At 49.2% G+C, this 17,787-nt stretch overlaps 1 pseudogene; it reads right to left on the bottom strand.

Moving 5' to 3' along the window:
- Nucleotides 1–13,795: 13,795 nt before the first annotated feature.
- LOC116752721 lies at nucleotides 13,796–16,454 on the bottom strand (annotated as a pseudogene).
- Nucleotides 16,455–17,787: the final 1,333 nt, after the last annotated feature.

Raw genomic sequence — 17,787 nt, 5'->3', positions numbered from 1 at the left:
TGTGACCCCCATCTGTGTGACCATGACTCAGTTCTCTAGCCACCAGAGCCACTACCTTCCTTTTCAGAAAGCACTTTGGAGCCAGCCTTGATCTACCTGGTGTCCAGGGGCTGCCCAGCTATCCAGAGACCAGCCTGGTTTTCTTCACCTTCATCTCTTTGTACTTGGTCCAAACAAGTACAGACAACAGGTGTTTAATACACGTCAGCTGGAGGAACAAAAGGGTTACATGGTGGAATCCTCTTCCAGATTTTCAAGGGATCAAGAGAGTTCACCTTCAAAAAAGAGTACGTGAAGGCTGTGCTCCAAAAGAAATATCTAGGAGGTTTGGCTCTCATATTAGAAATAGGAGGTGACCCATATCCTAGCTGGAGAGATGATATTTTGTTAGAGAATTTTGAGTCAAAAGAAGCCTAAGATTAAAGCCTTCAGGCCATTCATCCATCCATCCACCCATCCATTTATCCATCCATCCACCCGTTTATCCATAACAAACCATCAATTTATCCATCCATCCATTCATTTATCCATCTATCAAATCATCCATCCGAACCTTTATTCATATATTTATTTCCCTTCATTTCCCCCCAATACTGATGAGAATATGAAAACATATAAGACAAGCTTCCAGGCTTGAGAAGTATCTAGATTTTTTTTTTCTTAGAGATTTTCATGGCTATGTGATTAATACCAGGAGAAATTTCAAAACAATATTTGAAAGTAGGGGAATGGATAATGTCCACTGGTGTATCCCTTGATGAAATGTTACATGGCCCTGAAAATGATGGCTGCTAAGGCCAGGCAATAATATGGGAGATTGTGTGATAGAATATTAGGTGAAAAAGTGTATATAACATTTGAAATAAATATATTCAATAAAAAAGTCTGGAAAGGGGCTTCCCTGGTGGCGCAGTGGTTGAGAGTCCGCCTGCCGATGCAGGGGACACGGGTTCGTGCCCCGGTCTGGGAAGATCCCACATGCCGCGGAGCGGCTGGGCCCGTGAGCCATGGCCGCTGAGCCTGCGCGTCCGGAGCCTGTGCTCCACAGCGGGAGAGGCCACAACAGTGAGAGGCCCGCATACCGCAAAAAAAAGTCTGGAAGGACATAGACACAAATGTGAACAGCAGCTCAAGCGATGGGGTATGGGTGATTCGTCTTCTTCATTGCACTTCTGTGCATTTCCCATCTTCCCTAATGAGCTCATTCTCCCTGCATTTCCCATTCTCACCGAGCAGAATGCTTTTGCAGAAATTTCTTCCATGTTCCCCTTCCTTCCTTTGGACCACTTGAATCTATATCAGTAGAGTTTATTCCATATTACAGGAAAGATATACTGTCTCTTTTTTTTTTTTAAAGAAATAATTGGAAAATTTTATTTGAGCCAAATTTGAGGATTATAACCTGGGAAGAGCATCTCAGAAAGCTCTGAGAACTGTTCCGATATGTCTTTCTGTGATTAAGAAAAAAAAGAAAGTGTGTGTGTATAAAATAAATACATAAAATCAAATATTATAAACACACACACGTATATACATATAAACACACCTCTATATATACAAATACATGTATATTCTTTTAATTTTTTTTCAGATGCTTCTGTCTGTTTCCAACCAGATTAAACCTGGGTGGGCTTTGTTGGTGAGCTCCTCTGGACCCCCTGTTGGGAGCCTGGAGAGGAGCCCAAAGACTTCAAGTCAGTCACTTGAAAGAACGTCATCTCATCTGTGGCCACCCTGAAGAATCAGCTCTCAAGGTCCTTCCTTTGGGAGAAATTATTAAGAAGCCCATTTACAAGCATTAATGTGAATGTGCCAGTGTCCTCCAAGCAAACCACACTTTCCTCAGCTGATCTTAGCTCATCGTGTTTATCTGGGCTGCGCATGCTTTGCAGTTTCATATTCGATGTCACAGTTTCCCCATGGGCACTTCCCACCGCGTGTCTCTCGAACCTCTCATTTTATCTGCTGCTGTTCCCCCGCTGGTGGTCCTGTGAAGCAGGACCCCCCCTACTCCCCGTCTTCACTTCTGAAATTCATACTGTAATGTGATAGGATGCGTTTTTGTTGGCAGCCTCTGCACAGAGTGAGATTCTGAAGGATCCAAACATGCTCCCGCCAAGGGCGTTTGTATGTAGTTCCATTGCTTGGAAAAGACAGTGACTTTTCCAGGTGTGCGGTGACTTCTATGAAGCCAGATCAAACCTCAGTACCCTCCGTTCTGGCCCCTGAGAGCTCTGAGGGCGGCTCTGCCAGGACAGCAGGCCCCTCCAATCGCAAACTCACCCTGGGGATGCTTTTGGGTCTCCCACGGTGACCGGGCCTGGGGAGGACCCTGCCTTTTGACGGGGCCCCCCTGTAGCCTTTCCCTGGGCTGTTTGGTGTTAATACTCAGCACTGGACATGCCTTGCTGTTACTGAGTCCTGACTCAGGAGGGAAAGAGAGGTCAGGGCTTTACACGAGTTATCTGCCTTCATCAGAGAAAACAGAGGAGTCGCCCATGGTCAGGCAGGACGGTGAGAGCCGGGCCTGCCGTGTGTGTCTGGCTTCCAAATCTTCTCCCTTCACCTCTGTGCTCATGCTTTCCTATATCTCACTCAGCTATACAGCACAAGGGACTCCCATGTCCTGAGTTCCTATACTACCAGGTTAATGTAGAGATAAATACCAAGGAAGAGAACACGTAGAAGAAAATCACCTGTCAGAGCAGCCCAGGTGGCCCACGTGGAAGCCCCCAGCCTTCGGATGGGAGAAGCCTGTAGGGGTCTACATGAAACAGCCTCTTTCAGAGGAGAGGGAGAGCTTGGGAAAACTTCAAAAGGGGACAGATTTTTTAAAATGCAATTATTTTAAGCTCATGAGGACCTGGTGAAGGAGGATTAGAACTTGGCCTCATTTGAAGGTCGCCGACACCCAGGAGGACCCTGTCTGTCAGGTTCTGTGTAAAGTGACGCATACACGTACGGTGCGCCTTTATAGGTCGTGTGATACTGGAGTTTATGGATCTCATCCACTGAAGCTCTCTGTGACACTGTGCTCTTCGTGTAGACATTATATTCTTATCTGCCGTCATACTGGGCCTGTGTATCCAGCCCTGACAGCCCTTCTGTTCCTCTGTCCTGGGCTAGGGAGGAAATCCATGTTGCCATTCGCATTGGATAATGTGGCATTTTGAGGGGTACATTTAAAAAATTTTTGGCTGCATCGCATGGCCTGTGGGATCCTAATTCCTCGACCAGAGATCAAACCCGGCCCCTCGGCAGTGAGAGCGCGGAGTACTAACCACTATACCACCAGGGAATTGCTGGGGTAAATATGTTTTTGCTACTCAGCTTTATTTTTTTTTGAAAAGCCAATATCTTTAGTAGACAAAGGTGACAATGTTCATTTTCCAAAGCAAACTACAAGCAGAAAAAAAAAAAAATCTAAGAAGAAACGGGATTTTCCACATTTACCTTGATGGTTTATGCACATTTCTCAGTGAATCACATCCAACATTTACTAAAGATACAATATATGAACTGCATAGTGGAGGAATCCTGCAGAAAGCACCTGAACTAGGGAACAAATGAATATCAGGTGCCGGAAGCACACAAGACACATGATCACTTCTGTGGTGTTCTGGGCAAAAATAAAAAATAAAATCATAATCTAAAACTCTCACGAAAAATGTCAGTTTTATGCAAATTGCCCTCCACATATACCTCCCATGTTCTCTGACTCTAATAGTGTATTTAAACAGTCTTTCTTATCAATATACTTGCTACTGTATTTTTGAGTCATGTTGGGATGGTATAAACGAATAGATCAGAAGCCGTCCTCTTCGTGTGCAGAATTCACTATTCACACCGAAGCTTTCAGAAGGTTCGAGGTCCTAAAGGGGCAGAGAAAGCACAGAGGGTCACTGCTGAGCTGAGCTCTCTGCTCAGTTATAACTTGGAGGTTGCGAGGCTGTGGAGCTTAGTGGGCAGACACATCCCTGGACCCCCATCCTGCCGTCGAAGCCACGCATTGCCAGGTGCAGACGTCTCTTCAGAGACTCACTCATATTCTGAGGGCACATTGGAAAAGAAAACAAAAGAAAACAGTGACAAACCGTAGTTTCCCAAATCTCCCAGCGGATGTGATTTGCCAAACAATGAAGCCAACCTCTTATTCTTCACTTGTCATTTAATCAGACTTGACGTACTTTGAATACCAGGAAAAGGGGAACTTGTATTCCCTGGTATTCCCCAAAGAGGAAGTGAAACAAACGAGCAGAACAATTCAATTCAAGAAAAAAAAACCCCAAACTGCCTATAGAACTATGACGTATGCCTTCAGTGAACCAGGCATCTAAAATAAGGATGGTACTCAGCACAGATTCTGAGAGGGCTTTTTAAGAATGGAATGAGGAAATGAGGTGTCATCCTGGGCTCCTGGGGTTCAGGGCTTGCCTTGCTTGTGGTGTTTGAAGATCACCCCTGCCAAACCTAGAGCCACGGTCCATAGTTGGAACACTGCCCATGGACCACTGACATTAAAGAAGCTGAGAAAAGTCCTCTTAAGCACTGCGTGTGTCGTTTGTGGCTTCGAATGGTGTCGTGGCTTTGCTTATTCAGTTTAATTCAAGACAGGCAAGCTGCCATTTCTACTGTTCTCAGCTGCTTCCAAAATGGGTCGCCCTTTCTATGGGTTCCTCACCTGGACAGGCTCCCATCACCTGGGGAAACAGGAGTTCCTAAGTGTATGTTGGCCAGTTTCTACACATGGGCTACGATGTATGAGGGACAAGAAGGGGACAAGGAGAGGTGTCTCTTGGACACTTTCTTCTTCCCTTGATAACTCCTGAGTTTTTCTCAGGGTCACCAGGAAGGGCGGCTACTTCACTTGTTGTCACAGCGGCAGGTAAGTCGGGTAGCATCTGCACCTGTTGGCTGCCCCATCTCGCTGAGGGTTGGAGTTGGTTGTGAGGGCGCACACTATAGGAATCTCTGCGAAAGATGCTGTCCGCATGGGGCCACTGGCCAGTCATCATTAAGGTCTCATGGTTACAGGCAGGGCTCAGCTGGGGCCCACGTGTACGTGAGTGCCCAGCCAGGCTGGTGGAGGAGACGTGAGACGGTAGGGATGCTGGGAAGGCGGATGAGGGGCCAGGAAGCACGGCAGGTCCCTCACCCTCCTCCTTGGGGGGCCCTTCTCAACCACAGATCAAATTCAAGGGTCCCGGACCTGCTTGGGAACAAACCATATCCCTATTTTCACCACCTCCAGCCTTGGACCAAATTTGGCATCTCCTTGCACGGTGGAACCAGTGCTCAGCAGCAGTGGTGGCAGGACTTCCTGCCACATTGTCCCCACGGAAACCCCAGGTCACCTCCCGCTGTGGTACACTTGCTACAGAGTTGGAGAAATTGGTTTTACCCTTTACTCCTTCAAAACATCAGGCGGGCGTGTTAGACTCGCTGCCCACCCTTGTTATCGAATGAGTTAAAGGAGCACATCTATTTTTTTTCTTTTTCACCAAAGATAATATTTGTTTTTATTATTATTCTGTGAAAGAAGTAAGGTAATCTGATAAATTGGGACTAAGTTAGGCTAGTAGGACAATCAAGGAAAAAATATATTTAAGAGATAGTACATCTATTTCTATACCAGAAAAGTAAACACTGTTTTGATCAGACTGTATGTGTCAGTATCACGGGCTTCCTTTGTAATCGTACGTGCTTTATTTTACGTATTTGAGAACATTCTTTCCTGAAGGGGTCCAGAGGCTCCCCCCACACGGCCACCCACATCAGGAGCCTTGGATACAGAGGACTTTTTCCTTCCCTTTGGCCTCAGCATCCAACACTGCACTCTTCTCACGGAGACTCTGGGGCTGCTTCAGCTGGAACCTGATCCCACGCTTCATGGGGAATTAGCACCAAGCTGGGCAGAGGGTGGTGTTGCCTTCCAGGCCAGGATGGCAAAGCCCCTGTGGTGGGAAGGGTCAGAGGCTCGGTCAGCATGGGGGCCGGGTGCCCGGGGAGCGGATGAAAGGCTAGTCTTGGACTTGGCATTTCTTTGGTTTCCTCTTCAAGGCTGCACTTCGAACTCAGACCCCTCCAATGCGGCTGGTCTTCCGACTGGTGTCGTGTTTCTAAATCCCCTCCACTGAGGGGTCCCTGGACAACCAAGGGGGTCAGTGAGATGAATGGAAGTTTTTTTTCCCTTTAACTTTATTTGAAAAGAGCTATTTTGTTATGAAAGTCTTAATGTTTGTTCATTGTAGAAAATAGATCAATTAAAAGGAAAAATGTCAATATTGCTTTCTGTCAAATACTCTGCCCAGGATGTGGGGTTGATTGTTCCATCTTACCCACACTGCTAGTAACCTGCTTTTCTTCTTGCTTAGCTGTATTATGAACATCTTCCCACGTTAAAATGTTTTGCTATGCTACTATTCCTTCAATACGACTTACTTTGTCAATATGGAATTAATTTTTATCCCCGATGTATTTGTTCAACGTCCTGGTGTTAGCACAGTGATTTTTTTACTATTATAAATGATGCCCACTTTGTGTCCATGAATCAGTATTTGTTTAGCTCAGGAGTAGGTCTGTGTTTTTGGGTCTCAATCTATAAAAGAGGCTTTTGTTTCTTTCTAGCAATACTGTGAGACGTAGACATTAAAATCAAAATCGAACCTTCCAAGTAAGCAGCTGGGCTAGTTGCCCATTCATGAACAATTTCAGCCCAAACTCACGAACTCTCTCTGCGGCCCAGGAACCAGTCAGATGCCAGGGGAGCTGCTCTCTGCTGGCTCCCCACTCCCCAGCCCAGGAAGGGTAGAAGTATGGGACGGGGGAGAGCAGGGGGGAACGTGGTCAGCGTCCAGGGGCTGTGAGGGAGGAAGGGGAGGGAGAGTGTGTCATCCGAGCCATGAGTCAACTTCCTAAAAAAGTGGGGTGAGGTGAGTGGTGTGCTGAGCACGGAACTTTCTAGAACCCAGGGGACCTGGGCCTGGATTTGTCTCTCATCAGCACCAGATCTTGAACTTAATATTACCATTCGTGGCCTTTAGCTGAGCACCTACTTTTTTTTGAGTCTGGCCTGTTTTAAGGATCAAAATAGATACTTTTGGTAAGAGTGCTTGAGAACAGCTTATTTCAGTATAAAATGTGGGGAGTTTTTGTTGGGATTAAAAGAGCTAAAATCTAGTCCCTGTTGTAAGTGAATGTACCTTTTCTTAATAAACACACAGTGTCACCCTTCCGGTTGCCCCTGGAAGAAGCCCCTTCTTGAGGTTTCCTTGCCCCCGAACACCTGCCAAGGAGCTGGGTCACCTCCATTTTGACCTCAGGGTACCCCCTCTTTCACTCACCCTCAACCTGGGACCAGAGATCCTGAAGACAAAGCCAGGGGTCTTAGGCCAAGGCACCGGGACCTGTGGACAGCCCGAACAAATCTGTTGGTTCCCATAAGTCAGGAGCTGGCCAGAGCCTGGAGGCCTTCAATCATCCCAGAAGTCCTCTTGGGCCCTGTTCTCCTCCACCCTGAAAGGACCAGTGCCAGCCTCTGGGGTCTGGGCGGGTGTGTGAGCTCGGGGCCTGTTAGCTGTTGCCTTATGTTCCCCAAAAGGTATGTTGGAATGCTAGCCCCTGGTACCTCAGAAGTGACGATGTGGAGACAGGTTCTTTATGGAGGTGATCAAGTTACAGTGAGCTCATTAGGGTGGCCCTAATCCAATAGGACTGTGTCCTATTAAAAGGGGAAATTTGGACACAGACAAGCAGAGGGAGAAGGCCACGTGAAGAGGAAGACAGAAGTTGGAGTGATGCTTCTCAAGCCAAAGATTGTCAGCAAACCACCGGAAACTTGGGGAGGCCTGGCACAGATCCCCCCTGCTAGCCCTCAGGGGGACCCAACCCTGCCCACACCTTCACCTCGGACTTCTGGCCTCCAGAGCCTGAGTCAGTATATTTCTGTCGTTTAAACCCCTCAGTCTGTGGGACTCTGTTTGGTGGCCAGGCGCCTGCCTGCATTGACCTCCTGGGAAACCTGACTGGCTCTGCTTTCTTGGCACTTCTGCTTTGCTTTCAGGCACCATTTCTTTGGAGCACCTCAAAATCCAAAGAAAATACCCCGCAAAACCAACCAACCGTACAGCAACAGCAAAAAGCAAAGAAATGACAACTGGACACCTTCTGGGTCCAGCTCCACTGGGGAAGTGGCTGGTGAGAGAAGCTTCCTCTCCAGCTGTTAGGCTGCTCAACTCAGCAAAAGCTGTGGGAAATTCAGCAAAGAAAGCCCGGAACTGTCACTCTGTGTGTGTCATGCTAATTAAGGGCCAGATCGCTGGTGTCCAGCATGCGGACACAGCAAAGCTTTGCTTTCAAAAGGCCTTGAGTTTCTGGCAGGTGCTACTGACCCTGGCTGGACGTTAGTGTCACCTCGGGGGCTTTAAAAATGTGCCCCCGGGCTTCCCTGGTGGCGCAGTGGTTGAGAGTCCGCCTGCCGATGCAGGGGACGCAGGTTCGTGCCCCGGTCTGGGAGGATCCCACGTGCCGCGGAGCGGCTGGGCCCGTGAGCCACGGCCACTGAGCCTGTGCGTCCGGAGCCTGTGCTCCGCGACGGGAGAGGCCACAACAGTGAGAGGCCCGCGTACCGCAAAAAAAAAAAAAAAAAAAAAATGTGCCCCCAACAGAGTCCGACACAGACCAGTGTCATCAGAATCTCCAGGGGGGCCTGGACAGCAAGATTTTACAAAGTGGATTCTAGTGCACAGCCAGGCTTGGGGGTCACTGGTCTAGGAGCTGTGGGCGGCGCGTTTTAGATCCGGCCAACAACCTGGCCACCCCCTGACCCCCAGCCTCTCCAGGCGTCACCTTCAGTCCTGACCCGCCAGCCATTCTCAGCCTTTGCTGCACCTGACATTCACCCATGGAATCCTGTCCTGCGGCTGCTACGAGTAGCAAAGAACCACAGACTGGGTGCTCAGAACAACAGAAATGTATTCTTTCATGGTTCTGGAGGCTAAAATCAAGGTGTCTGCAGGGCTGGTTCCTTCTGTCCCAGGCTCTCCCCCAGCTCCTGGTGGCTCCCACAACCCTTGCATCCCTTGGCTTGTAGACACATCACTCCAATCTCTGCCTCCATCTTCACATGGCCTTCGTCCTGTGTCTCTTCTTTTCTGTCTCTTATAAGGACACTAGTCATCGGATGGAAGGCCCACCCTAATGTAGGATAATCTCATCTAGAGAGCTTTACCTTAACTACATCTGCAAAGGCCCTTATTCCCAATCAGGTCACATTCTGAGGTTCCGGGGGGCATATCTTCTGGTGGGCAACACCACTCAGCCCATGACACCAAGTCAGTTACACCAGACCTGGGACCGGGACATAGACCTGGGAGTTTTCAAAGTTCCTGGTGATTCCAACATGCAGCCTTGGTTGAAAAACCCAAGGGAGTCTTGTGTTTTCAGTTGCCTTTTATACTGAGAAATCTAAACCGAGACAGGCTCAGTTGGGGATCCACCTGGTGGAGGGGGTCAATGCAATTTCTAGCCTTGCTGGGTCCTTAGTTGTAGGGTGTGTGTGTGTGTGTGTGTGTGTATCTGTTTTTTGGTAAATGAAACATCGCGAAGGGGCAGTTGTGGGCACCCTAGCTCTGGCGTCAGCTGTCATGTGTTATTCCTGGCTTTCTTATACCTGGGCAGCCTTGGTTTGCGAGGTGATGTTTGGTGTCACGGGGCAGTGCCAGCTGCTTTGTAACCCGAATCTTTGGTGGTCACACGAAGGTCGGAACAAAGCGTTTCTTCAGTCCTCGACGATGTGTTAATGGTTTTCTTATAAGAAACCATGAAGTCGGTTTTCTTGGGTTTGTCAGCTGGGTTTCCAAGTGAAGGCTTTTGACCCACAAAAGGGCCATTCAGCGCTCCCCTCTGTCTTAATTAATTGCAGGCCCTTGGACAGCAGACCCTGCGGCTTTGACAGCCCCGTTTGGTTTCCGTTCCACCCGAGGGCTGCATCCCCTCCTTGTGGGAGCCTCACTGGCACCAGACCCCCCGGGTGGCTCTGTCCCCACTGCCCCAGCTCAGACCTCAGCTGGTTCCTCATGGGGCGGAACCGGAGCAAACAGGAGCCTTAGACGTCAGCTCGGGGCTTAGTTTCCAGGGCTGGCGGCCTCAGGCTTTCAATCCTGGACCTGGCTCACTTCTAGGGAAGGGAGAAGAGAAACTGGTGAAGCCCCACGTGGACAGGGCTGGCTTGTGGGGTCCGCATCTCTGTCCGCCCCAGAGCACAGCCCTCGGGACAGGCTTGTGCTTGCAGCCCAGCTTTGCCATGCCAAACTGTGGGACCTGGAGCAATTTCTTAACCTCTCTGTGCTTCCTTGAACCCCCATAATGTGCTTATGACAAGGGGTGATCACGTGTGACCCTTAGCTCCCATGCCCAGTAAATGCTCGCTATCAATGCTGGGGCCTTACTGAAGCTGTGAGTCTGCCTGAGAATGTTTCTTTTTTTAAAGGATAATTTCAACTTATTTAAGTTTTGACCTGAAATTTAGGGAAATGGAGTATGTCGGTTATCTGCTGCTGTATAACAAATTACCACCAAATAACAACCATTTTATTTGCTTATGCTTTTGTAGGCCAGCAGCTGGGCTGGGGTCACTGGGCAGTTGTGCTCTTCTGCCTGGGTCACTATCGACGCTGTGATCCCCTGGTGCGTAAGGTGGGGCCGCCTGGGCTATGGAGCCTCCATTGAGATGGCTTGTCTCAGCTCCCTGTGTTCTTATCCTCCAAGAGGTAGCTTGGGCTTCTTCACGTGGCAGTCTCGGAGATGTGATCTATACTACAAGTTCTTTTTAAGCTTTCGCTTGTGTTACGTCTGCCAACATCCCATTGGCCAAAGCAAATCATACGGCCCGACCAGGAGTTAAATAGGAGAGGGGGCCTACACGTGGAGTTAAACATTGGGAGGTGTAATTCATTGGTTCCATTACTTTAACAACCCACCACAATTTACTCTGACAGAATACACTGATCACTTTCTGGCGGATCATCCGGCTGGTCACCAAAATCAGCAGCATCTAAGGACTTCTCCCTCAAACACGTTAAAGTTCACATTTCTTGTTCCTGTTCTTGTTTGTAATCTGCTTCCATCTACCTTTCTGGAGATCAAAAGTCTAAAATCAAGCAATGGGCTGGGCTGCATTTCTTCTGGAGGCTTCAAGGGGAGAATCCCTTTTCTTCCCCTTGTCAGCTTCCAGATGTGCCTTCAGTTCTTGACTCACGGCCCCTTACCTCACTCTGACCTCTTGCTGCTTTGCCGTGGAGGGCACAGTCTGGTCATCAAAGATCACATACAGGAAATGCCATTCTTTTTTTTTTTTTTTAACATCTTTATTGGAGTATAATTGCTTTACAATGGTGTGTTAGTTTCTGCTTTATAACAAAGTGAATCAGTTATACATATACATATGTCCCCATATCTCTTCCCTCTTCCATCTCCCTCCCTCCCACCCTCCCTATCCCACCCCTCTAGGAGGTCACAAAGCACTGAGCTGATCTCCCTGTGCTATGCGGCTGCTTCCCACTAGCTATCTATTTTACGTTTGGTAGTGTATATATGATCATGCTACTCTCTCACTTTGTCCCAGCTTACCCTTCCCTCTCCCCATATCCTCCAGTCCATTCTCTAGTAGGTCCGTGTTTTTATTCCCGTCTTACCCCTAGGTTCTTCATGACCTTTTTTTTTCTTAGATTCCATATATATGTGTTCACGTACAGTATTTGTTTTTCTCTTTCTGACTTACTTCACTCTGTATGACAGACACATATATACAATGGAATATTACTCAGCCATAAAAAGAAAGGAAATTGAGATATTTATATTTGTAGTGAGGTAGATGGAAATGCCATTCTTTTTTTTTTTTTTTTTTTTTTTTATGGTACGTGGGCCTCTCACTGTTGTGGCCTCTCCCGTTGTGGAGCACAGGCTCTGGACGCGCAGGCTCAGCGGCCATGACTCACAGGCCCAGCCGCTCCATGGCACGTGGGATCTTCCCGGACTGGGGCACGAACCCGCGTCCCCTGCATCGGCAGGTGGACTCTTAACACCTGCGCCACCAGGGAAGCCCGGAAATGCCATTCTTTATCCGTGGTCTGGAAAGACTTGAAAGGGCTGCAGTCGATCACGTCCAGCAACCCCGCTCTTTCCTCCTTTTCCTGGGCACTGCAGCTTTCTTCTCTGGACGCCTTTCCAATGCCTGAGGCTCCTCTCTGAAATGCTTTCCCAGTTCTTGATTCCCAAACTCAGATGCCTCCCAGAGCAGGACACCTGCCTGGGTGGGTGCAGGAAGGGGAGACACCAGGTGTGTGAAGCCAGACTCTTCCAGGGAGAAGCAGGTCCCCTCTGGTTAACAGTTATATTAATATTATTAACAAGCTGTGAGGCTGGGACTTGAACCCATGTCTGTGGACGCCCAAGCCCTTGTTACGCTGTTGACAGGAGCACGTGTGGGGGCTTGTGTGAAGTCTCCCGGAGCCAGGTTGACCGTGAGGCATGGTTTTCAGGGGGTGGTGCTGTTTTCCTGACTTTATAAAGGACCCAAATCTCACCCACAGGCCCCAGGACAAATGCCCTGTTGATCTGGAACCGTCTTAAGGTGCATGTAAAGCTAGAGCTCTTCGTGCAGCAAGAGTGACACAGATTTCTTGCCTTTCGTGATGAGGATTTTACTGTCATCAGCAGATCTTTGCTGAGCACCTAGGCAATGACTTTCTTGGGTGCTGAACAATTCGAGGGAAGGAAAAAAAAAACAGTATATGAATATCGGGCCTGCTCTCACAGACTTGGTATTTTCAGTGGGGAAATAAAACAGAAGTCCAAGAGCCCCAGAAGTGCCAAATGCTGAGGGCAACTGAGTCTCCATGAGTGGAGAATGGACAGGTCAGTGACGGCTGGAAAGGGCCAGAGAAGATTCATGGACAGGAGAGCTTGAGCGGGGCTTCAAGGCACAAGGGACAGGTGGGTGCGGGATGGGAGGCTCCATGTGTCATGTGATTCCCAGGGGAGGAGCAGAATTGCAGCAGGAATGCAAAGTCCAAGTCAATTCAATGGGGACCACATAGGGTTCCCTGTTTTGTTCAGAGCTGTCCCTAGAACTGGCCCTGGGTGTGAATTTGGGAGCTGGGGATATCTGTTCTACTCGTCAAACAAGTAGAGAAAGCACATTCCATGCTGGACTTTGCACTCCTGGGACTCTGGAAATGCATAAGGCTCTGGTCAGGTTTTAGGGCCTATGTGGTGCAAGACAGACCAAACTAGAACCTTCGAGAGGTTGCCACAGCAGTAGGTAGGCAGCTCTCTCCCCTCACAGCAGTGTCTCCCCTGCAGACACAGCTGCCCTGGGAGCTGGGAGGAGCAGACAGCCCCCTCTGGAGCAGCCATGGACACGTCCATGCCCTTGGGAGCTCACAGTCTCGCCTGAGATTCTCACACTTCACCTGCATCAGAATCACCTGGAGTGTGGGGCCCCACACCCAGAGTTTCAGATTCAGCCAGTCTGGGGTGGGGCCTGAGAACCTGCATGTCTAACAAATTCCCAGGTGATGCTGATGCTGCTTGTCTGGGGACCACACTTTGAAAACCACATGTCTAAGATGGGGTCCCAAACTTTGGATGCCTGAGACTCATCTGGGCCTAGTTTCTGGAGATTTCGACTTCAGTAAGTCTGTCATGTATTGGGGTAGATGCATGCATTTTTTTTTTAGAAACTCTTTATTTTCCGTCAACCTATTTCCATTTTAAGAGTTTGTGGAAGAATAGTTTAAGACCACTCAGTGGTTGTTCCTACCCACTCAGAGGCCTGAGCGGTGGGAACTGCAGACCAGTCTTCAGTGGCAGGCTGAGCACTGCAGTCTTCAGCGGGGAACAGCTGAATAGGTACGGGGGCACCTGCACACCTTCGGACCAGTCCGCCACCTCAGGCTGAGTAGCAGTGAACTCAGGAGGTGGGGCAGTCCATTCACCCTGAAATTCCTCCTTGGTCACAACCTTCTCAGCTGACGCCTGCTCGTCCTTTTCAATCTCTTCAGGGTCTCTGTAGAAGCAGAGGTCAGGCATGACCTCCCATGGGTGCTCACGGGAGATGGTGCCACGCATGCGCAGAACTTCCCGCCCTAGCATCCACCACGTCAGACTCACTGAGTGAGCTCCCTTGTTGTTGCATGGGATGGCAATGTCCACATTATTGCAGAGGAGAGTCTGCGTTACACAGAGCCATGGTAGACAGGTTAACGTAAGAGGCCTCCGGGAGAGGCAGGTGGTCAGCCCTGGGATCAGTAACCACCGGAAGTCTTGGCTCCCAGAAGGATCTGGTTAGTGAAGTTTCCAGGAGAGAAGCAGCCAGCAATAGGAGTGGCTCCGGTGGCAGCAGCAAACTTTAGCCTAGCTCACTGGCCAGTATTCCTGGAGGATATGACACTGACATCAGCTGGGTTTTCAATGGCAACAATGGCACGAGCTGCCAACAGAAGCTTCTCCCATGTTCTCTTCAGATTTATGATGTAGATGCCATCACTTTTCCTTTTGTAGATGTACTGTTCCATTTGGAAGTCAAGGTTGGTGCCACCTAAGTGGGTTCCTGCTGCAAGGAATTTGAAGACATACTCCTCCTTCATTTGCAGGACATCAAGAGCCCCGGATATTGTGAAAGTTTCCCTTTAAGTTATGACGGGAATCCAGAACAAAGCCATATGGACCCTTATCTGGCGTGGAAAGAAGGTGCATGCATTTTGACAATGTTCCTGGGGATTCTGATATCTGTGAGCCACCGACATATGGACGGGGGTGCTTGTTGCTGCAGCTCCCCAGGTCCTGCCACTGGAGACCTGGATTCTGGAGCTCTGGGACAGGGTCCAAACTTGCATTTTTTAAAAAATTTATTTAAATTTATTTTTATTTTTTTTAACATCTTTATTGGAGTGTAATTGCTTTACAATGGTGTGTTAGTTTCTGCTGTATAACAAAGTGAATCAGCTATACATATACATACATCCCCATATCTCCTCCCTCTTGCGTCTCCCTCCCACCCTCCCTACCCTACCCGTCTAGGTCAAACCTGCATCTTTAACAAGCACGCCTGTGCCTCTTACAAAGGGCCAAATGACGCTGACCAGGTGGGGGAGAAAGAGTGGGAGTGGGAGCTCCTACTTCACCAGGGAGGAAGCATCTGTTGTCCCTTTGTCAAGCCTTGGTTGCCTCCCACCTCCCACTGCCAGCCCCCTCCCCCTCCCCGCCCAATGGCAGCAGTGCAGCCACTAGTGTGGGTCCAGGAGGTGCCCATTGTCCATCCTGTTACGCTTGGCACTTAGTAAGTTGCCCACACCCTTTGGTACTCTCAACTGTGGAAATGCCCAGCAGCTGTGAGGAAAATTTCAACCTGGCTCAAGCTCATTAGGGCTGGGTCCTGGACCTCCCAGTGCTCCCTGCCCCCCAGCTTCAGTGGCTGTTGACTGTTTCCTCGGTAAGAGACTCAGCGAGCCCGTTTGCAGCATTTTGAATCCTTACCTCCAATCTGCAAGAAAACAGAGATGCTACCCAACGGCTGATGACACGAAGATGCTCATGCACATATGTGCTCCTGGCTTCTCTCTCATCTTTCCTGTGCAAGGCTTATGCAACCTAGCGGATTGAGTGACCTCCCCACCCCCCGTGCCCCATCCCAGCCCTCAGGAGATTGAAGGATGCTAAACGTGGGTGCTTGCAAAACTGTGCCGTTTAAACAGGATCTGGTTTCCTAAGCAAAATGTTCCAGCTCCACCCCATGCAATCCTGTGACTCGTACTTTAGGGAGATTCCTCCAAGGAAGTCGCAGAGCCTGAAGGGAGATTTAAGAGGTCAGAGGGCAGGGTAAGAGGGCAAAGGGCAGTTTTGCTGCTGCCAGACTCTTTTGGGGCAATCACGACTGTAGATCACAGAGCTTCATGCAGAAAGCTGAAGCCTGTGTGCGCTCTCTCTCTCCCCTCTGCAGAACCATCGGGGGGGAGGGGGCAGAAAGAGAGCTCAGGACAGGGGGCAGGCGCCAACCTCTCTCGTCCATACCCGAGTGGAGTCCCTCAGTTTCTACATCTGTAAAATGAGAGGAAATTGTCTCTCCGGCTCCTTGAAGAGCGCCATCTGAGAGGATGCGCTGTACTTGAGGCTGCTTCCTGGGAGGGTTACCATCACTAGGCTGCCCGCTGGGTCTTCCCCAGTGACAGTGGCTGGGATCAGGCAGCCCCCCCCGCCCCCCCCACACCCCTTCAGGTGTCGGATTTTAATGGGGAACCCATCTGGAGAAGCCCGAGGAGTCTAAGGACAGCAGTGGATCAGGAAATCAAAGTGCTTTCTGACCTTTTATGTGTACTTTTACGAATATCCTGGAGGACGTGGGCGACTGGCCGGGTGCTTCCCTCGTTGTTATTTTCATCGATTCTATTTGTCATTGCCTGGCTTTCATGGCATCCTCAAGGGCATCCGAACGGAAGACGGGGAGGTAGCACCATACTTTGAGAAACCAAGGGACACCCAGGCCAATAAACAAGGGCATACTTGTCCTAACGGACCTTGTCACGTGGTGTCGCATCCACCTAAGTTCAGGCGGAGGGGCGGTCAAAGTCAGGTGTGCTGGGAGGCCGGGGTGCTGGGCGGCCGCACAGAACGCATGCGCGGCACAGGCAGGCATGAAGGATGCCCCGGCGGAGGGCGGCCAGCGCCAGGTCCAGGGCTTAGCTCCACGCAGGCCGAGGCGTGAGGCTTCGCCCCACCACTGGCACGTGGATTGCGTGATGCTGGGCAAGACACAAATGTATTTCTTTGTTTCGATTTCTTTATTTAAAAAATGGCAAAATCTCCAAGCTGCCAGCCTTGCAGTTACGGGGTTGTAGTGCCATGGCTCGCGTACTGTCTGTAAACTGTTAGGTGAGAACGAAACATTTTATAACCAGCCATCTCCACTCTGCAGAAAAGCTTTGAGACAGTTTAGTTACACCAAAGTGTGAACGTGGCAAAGATTTTGATGGAAGCCCCAGGAGCAGCCGTTTCTCGCTGCCTTCCCTGGAGTCTGAGCTGCTCAGTTGCTCACCTGGGGGGGCGAAGCCTCGCTTCGGGGTCTCCTGGGTGTACTCCCAGCTATTGTGAGCTGGGTTCTGATTAGGACAGGGGTTCTTTCCTCTCCGGGTGCCATGACGTCTTTGACGAAGCCTGTGGACCCTTTGTTAGGATAATGTTTTTAAATGCATAAAATAAAGAAAATAATAAAACACTCTGGATTGTGAAAGAAGTCAATTAGTGTATCGATACAGTTATCAAATTAAAAAACTTGTGTTCTTATTTTTACTGTTTTTTGTAAGACCTACCAGCAGTTTTGATAACCAGTCATATGAAAGTAGTGGTGGGCAGTCAGTGCTATTCTGAGATTTCTGGAACTCATGTAATGTTCCATCAAAGTATCTATGATTTCAAATCCATGACCAAGTACCAGGTTCTGTCCGTGCTGTTTGTTGTGTCCATTTGTAATGGAAGAAAATGCTGATTTTCTGCTGGAGATTAGTGAAAATATAAATGTCATTATTTTCCTATGCAATTTCAAAGACCCCCCAAGTTCTGCCCATGGACACTCCTGATTAGGACCCCTGGAACTAGAGCTTACTCACTAGGAATGTCTCCTGGCTTCCTGCAACCATGTTGTGCATTTCTTTCCCTCCCTCCCTTCCTTCCCCACTATTTCTCCCAGCCTGATACAAAATAGCCCTTAATAAATATTTCTGGAAGGAATGA

Source organism: Phocoena sinus, chromosome 4, assembly GCF_008692025.1.
Source record: "Phocoena sinus isolate mPhoSin1 chromosome 4, mPhoSin1.pri, whole genome shotgun sequence".
Taxonomy (NCBI): Eukaryota; Metazoa; Chordata; class Mammalia; order Artiodactyla; family Phocoenidae; genus Phocoena; species Phocoena sinus.
Note: the sequence above shows the minus strand (reverse complement) of the source record. Positions and strands in the feature narration are given on the sequence as shown.